This window comes from Lepisma saccharinum, chromosome 16, assembly GCF_977018435.1.
Source record: "Lepisma saccharinum chromosome 16, izLepSacc3.1, whole genome shotgun sequence".
Taxonomy (NCBI): Eukaryota; Metazoa; Arthropoda; class Insecta; order Zygentoma; family Lepismatidae; genus Lepisma; species Lepisma saccharinum.
The window spans coordinates 60,126,884-60,133,421 of record NC_139244.1 but is presented as its reverse complement, the minus strand read 5'-3'; the positions used below and the strand labels follow the sequence as shown (position 1 = coordinate 60,133,421).

General features: G+C 37.4%; 1 protein-coding gene across 1 annotated transcript in view; it reads right to left on the bottom strand.

Annotated features, from left to right (window-relative positions):
• Positions 1–2,002: 2,002 nt before the first annotated feature.
• The window catches only part of kri (uracil phosphoribosyltransferase krishah), a 32,061-nt gene continuing 27,525 nt past the window's right edge, over positions 2,003–6,538 (bottom strand). The window contains exon 7 of the mRNA XM_083137450.1: positions 2,003–2,775. The gene's annotated coding sequence lies outside the window, so the exon portion shown is untranslated. The remainder of the gene's footprint in view (positions 2,776–6,538) is intronic.

Sequence of the window (6,538 nt, the reverse complement as noted above, 5' to 3'; positions counted from 1 at the left end):
TTGTCATCAGTGGCATGTCTGAAGGGAAAGGGGGGGGGGTGGTTGGGGTTATAACCCCTCCCCTTTGGTCCAGTATTCTTAAACAAAAAGAACGTCATTGGCAGGGTAAGATGGCAAAATGAGGACCGACTACTAAAAAAGTGTACATAACCACCTCACCTCCACTTTCGAAAATTCTGGGCACGCCACTGTTATTCATGGTTCTGTGTGCGAAATCGTCCACGACAAGCTTCAGATCACTGATCTCTGTTTTCCCTTGGTGCACATTACCAGCAGCACGGCCATGTTTACTCTGTTATAAATGGAAGAAAAATGAAGCGACTAATATCAAACCTCGGCCACGTAACCACAAGAGTACCACTTTTCAGCATGCGAGAGCTGTGGCCAGTGTGGCCAACCTAAAGAAAGTTATGGTGAAAAGTGTAGATAATTTTTGACTTACCCTCGTATGTTTGTAAAATGGTGAGAAAATTGAATTTAGTTAGAAAAATCATTTTCATGAATGAAATTGATAAACATTTAAAAGGAGTATTTTCCCCAAAAAAGATTCAATAAAATTTTATTTCATCTTTATTTCAATAAATTATTAAATAAAATGCAATAAATAGTTGCTAGTTATAAAAAAAAATATGGGGCAATCATATGGGAATTGAACCCACAACCTTCAGTACGTGAAACTGATAAGTTACCACTGGGGAACCATACCACTTGGCAGCCATGACAATATCTCATCTCATGAGGCACGCTTGGTAATGCCTTTGAATTTTGAAGTGTTTTTTCTAGGAAATGGCTGGCTATACCTTGGCATATAATACCTGTAGGGTACCCTACTACTAATAGAAGTCCCGTCCAAAACTTAATTTCCCAAGCTGTAGTCTCTCCTTTTAAGACATTTTCCTCCTGACAAAACAACTCCAACACTAAAGATATACTTAAGTTTGAAACAAATTCCCATGTGTGGTTACCTGACCCTAGGGAGCTTTCAGACCAAAGCGACATGCAACATTTGCTGCTTGGGAACAAACAAATCAACAGCAATGTTTTACATCGTAGTGGTATGACAGAACTCGCAAGGCTGCGTTTGATTGGTGAAATCCTCAAGTGACAGATGTTGCCTGTCGTTTCGATGTGAAATCTCCCTTAGTCCGACATGGGGAAGCAAGCACATCATCTAACCTGATCGTCGGTGGATATGTGAGTGTAGTTACAAATAACAAAACTCTACCTTACACACCTTTTCATTTACAATGGTTAGTAATAGGATTACTATGCAACTCTCATTATTTAACCAATCAATACAATAATTGTAATTGCATGCTTATTTATTGAAATGTAAATATTTATTTGTAACTACTAACGTAAATTTGACTATTTTGACACACCTTCCCCTTGTTGCAACTTTGATATCCATGGAATATCAAAATCAAAATATTTTTTACAGGTACCCGTCACACAGTATTCTGTATCTACAAATATCAAATTTTTACCAGGTCCTCCACCAGGGATATTAGGACTCAAATTTCGAAAATAATGAAAAACAAGTTGTTTCTAAGAACTGTAATTAAAAGAGGAAACTGGTAACAGAGCTCAGATATTTTCTCGTAAAACATTGTATGCATATCATCCCTCTTAAATAATATAGCTTGGATACAACGTTCCCTCCCTGTTAAAAAATTATCTTCAATTTTGATTTTTGTTGAAAAGTGAATATAAGTTTTGACCCTAAATTTCAGCCATGACCACTTTCGCTTGCTCAAACTTGTTTGAGTCTAACACGCTCAAGCGAAGCTGCACTCGTGGTGGAATGATTGACATCCCCTATTTCAGAGCCTAATAAGCAGCACTGTCAACCTAAAACCCACACATGGAAGGAAACCACTCTATGCAATTACAATTGTTAATAATTCCAAATATTATTATGTAAGACTCAAATACAATATATATGAAAGTATGCAATATCTACAGACCGAAGTGTAAAATAGATACACACGCTGACAGACCTGCCTAAGCAATTACAAATATCGTATCCCAGTGCAGCAAGTACGTGTTCATCATTGTTCACTTACTGAAAAGGATAATCATATTCTGCAAAATAATAAAATGCAGTTATAACATTCAATCGAACATCATTTTAATGTTAACAATAATCTTAGAAACATAAAATGTTAGCCCATAATCATCTATTTCATTTTTACATATCTTGGTAAGATTTACAAAACTGCCTTTTAACATGGAGATGACGACTATGTTAACATAATTTTCAATGTCACTGCATCTTTTACTTGCACGATCCATATTTGAGGGTCCACTATTACAGAAAAATGACAGAAATACGTGTACTAATAGGCTTCGAGAGTTGGGGTGTATTCTGCTCATTTGAGCTTTTTTCGCTCGAACGGAAGACGTATCAATTCTGTATGTCATCTAGCGTTGCCATATGAACTATGGAGCGCTCGAGCGAAAAGCTCTCATTGCAGTACTCTCATACAGATACTTTTAGAAGGAAGTAATAAATTCAACAATGTAACTGAAGTAAGTTTTATATTTTGGCAAGTGCAAGTTTATTACACACTGTACAATAGAATGTAGAAGCTTACAAGTTTTCTATCTTTCGGACTACCAGACGCCTGAGCAGAATGTAAAATTTTCTATAATCTTCCAGAATATAGAAACTTCCCACCGTTAGCTTGAACTTGGGGAGAATTTCACTTCACATTTTCACAGAAAATGTACTCTGTGACTACAGAACACATCTCTTACCAATTGCTCAGCAATCTACAAAGAGAGAATAATACAATGCATCATATATGACAAAAAAATTAGTAAATCAGCAAAAACTAATGTAAACCTGAAACTCTTATGAATTTCCTTTAGTAAACTTCAATTACCATGCAAAGATTCCTAAATGCATCACTTGTATCCTATGAAGACTTGTTCATGAGCATAACTGATTTTATAGTTGGCTCGATGGCTGATTATGTTGCTACCGAAGGTTCCATGTTCAAGTCCTGGCATGGGTGTTCTTTGTGAGTGCCCATCTAATCATCACTCATCCCTATTGTCAATTAGCCTAAAGTGGTAGAAAAGCAACTTAAAATAACAAAAATGCAAATACCTGCACTAATTTTATAATTAGCAATACAAATGAGTACAATTTTTCACATTGGGTTATGAAACATAATATTTTGTGACAAATTTTACTTAAAATTCTGAATTTTTTCTGTTAACATTAGGAATCAAGATGCAACTTTTGCCTCCTATGTTTTTGAATTTTAAGAAATACCCACACACATATGATACAGTCTACTATAAAGTCACTGCTCTCCATGTGACCATAACAAAATAAGGATTCGTATGTGTGCTGTTTATCACCAGAAGAAAATCTTTTTAATACCCTTGTGCTGTTTATCACCATAAAAAAAATAATTTTAATACCCTTTGCTTCCTAGGTAAAAATTAAGAAAACAACCTCTTTCTTCGAAGTTTTATAAATAAAAAACTTGTGGTTCGATGATTGTGAAGATGTGTGTTCAACGTGGTGACACTGTTCAGTGACAGCCTGCAGTTTCCACAGTTTAACGAACATTGTGGTAGTGACAGAGCATGCTGTGTCACCATGATCAATACACATCTTTACTCTGCTGAATAAAAATCTGTGGTAGTGACAGAGCATCATGCTGTGTCACCACGATCAATACACATCTTTACTCTGCTGAATAAAAATCTGTTTAAAATCAGCTTTGAAATGTGAATTGACAATGATAATGGGTTTTAAAAATAGCCATAAAGAGCTTCAAAACAAGATGGAGATCATATTTGTAGGACTACCCAATACTAAGAAAAAGTTGTTTCACGAAATTGATAAGAACCTTTCTTTGGGCAGATTTAAAAAATCTGAAAATTAATAATTGTGTTTAAAACTTTTCTACCTGCACTGTATTTAAATTTCATCATTATCGGACCACAAGTTTTTTATTTATAGAATTTCAGAGAGAACGGATGTTTGGAAAACAACAAGAAACCAGCACTTTTATTGTTCTACCAATGATAAAAAATTGAGGGGCATACTTGAAAAAAATTGGCTATCATAGCTTATGGCAGAATTGAATGAGCTGAAGTTTGGTTTGTATCTACGTAGGTCTACTGGTTAATTTTTCATTGGAGTCCAAACTCCAAGTACTCATAATTTTTAATCCAATAGGATATTAAATCACAGTGTGTAATTGAAATATACAGACTGACAGCAAATGCCTATTTGCACTGCCACACTAGAGATTTGCATGAGAGGGTTTAATTCACATACATCGGTGCATCACTCGACTCTCTACATGCCAGTGCAGTGTGGGCAAAACAGGCAAAGTCATCCTGTGATAGTGTACTGGATGGGTCCATGTGTCAACATTTTTCAAAATAAATTTTTAAAAATTCTGGCATGTACGTACAATAAATAATTAATTTTCCCCAACTTTTCCAGATTTTTGCATATTGTATCCATCAAGTTGGCAATCCTGACAGAATGCACGTGCGCATGTGTGACATACCTACATCCGTAGAGAGCTGGGAGTCAGGCAATTAGTATGCCATGGAGCTTTGGCCAGTGCAGACACGGATTGCTGCGGTGGAAGCCTTCAACCAAACAGGTACCGGACACTGTGACGGAACAATGAAGATTGCCATGCACCTGTTCCAGAAGCACACACAATTCTGAGGTGACTTACACAGTGAAGAGTCATGGGTAATGTGAAATGTCAGTGGCCGTGAAATTCATGCTATTCCAAAGGACATATTGAGACGCACATCATGAGAGCCTTCCCGCATCGCCTCGAACAGTCCATCCAAGCAGGAGAACATTTTTTTCAAGTTGCAATGATGTCTGTATTGCCAATATAAGACACACACCTTCTTTCCGTTCTCATTTGAAGTTGGTAGATACAATATGCGCCACTTTGTATTTTCAAAATTTCCTGACTTTTCCATGGTTTTCAGGTCTGTGGGAACACTAATCTACCTGTATTCTCCAAAAGATATCATGAGGGCCATGTAACCACTTGGCCGTTATTCGCACTGGGCAGATAAGGCACCTTCTCGATACAATGGGGCCTCAATGAAAGCATTGGTGGATTTAGCGGGAGATCAAAGTATTCATAGTATTATATCGCAACCAGTGGCTGCTCATGCTACTTATTGTTAGGAGGGCTGCATTCATAAAAAAAATACCTTACCTTAATTATTTGAAAATATGCGGTGGTCTTTCATTCAATTATTCATTTTTACTTGTACGATTTACCATTCAGAACACCAGAAACAAATAACTCTTGGAATCGCGGAAACTTAGACTATCACACACTTACTGACAAGCGAAACGGACACGTTACATGGCCGGCCACTGTTTCTCTCGGTAATCACATGTTTATGCATGGTGGCTGCCGTCATAGTGAGAGCTTTCTATTTCTACCACTTGGCAGCACCACTGTACATTGGGCTGCCTTATTGCAGTCCACTTTTTAGCATTGACAATGGCCTAGCAGGGAGGGAAGTGGAAGCAAAGTTAACATGGAGATGTACCGGCAGTCCCCGAGGGGAAAGTGGCTTCATATACCAGTTTGCCGCTTGTCGCGCACCAAGTGAATTTGAAAGCTCCACACAGCGCAACAGGATGCAGTAAGATAGCAGAAGTATAAATATTTAATTTTTGCACTAATGGCAACAAAATATAATTTGTTTGGGGGGCTGTAGTCCTGCAGCTTCCCTTCATCAGCAGTCACTGATCGCAACGAATAAAAAGTGTTCAGGAAATCCTTTACAATATAGTAAAAGAATAAAATGTATTAATCTGGACCAGACCTACCAGACACTTAAATAAGTCAACACCAGAATTTGAATCCGGGGCCTGTTGGCTACCAGGCAATAATGTTAACACGAGAGCATTCTAGATCAAATATTTTCCATGTTTGTCACAGTTTCATTCAAGTTTCTCTCTCTCTCTTTGGGACCCTGTGACAAGGTGGTTGGTGAGACTACGATGCCAGGGGTCCTGGGTTCGAATTCTGGCCTGGGCATTGATGTTTGTGAGTGTCCATTTATCAATTTCACCATATCATCACTCATCCTCATCTTTGCAAATTAGCCATAAGTGGCACAAAAAGCGAAGTAAAATAAAGTAAATTAATCAATCAATCAATCTCTTTTTTTGGCATTCATTGTTAATGCAAACAACAGAGAAGTACTTCAATTTCACAAAAATCTACTAATTGTCTCACTGCTAAATCAAGAGGTAGTAGGGGTGGTTTCTGGTGGAGGTACATGGTACAGTACTTTGGATCCTGCTTTGAATGTTCAGTCCTGATTAGCCTATCTCACCACGTGAACCTACAACAAACCCTAGTAATTATCATGTTAAAATATTTAAGCTATACTTAATATCCAGTGGCGATACAAAATTCAGCCTCCCATATACATTTACTTCATGTACTTCACAGGCATGCACGTATCTAGAAATACATTTCGGGGGTCTAACCAAGCTTCGCGATAATAATAA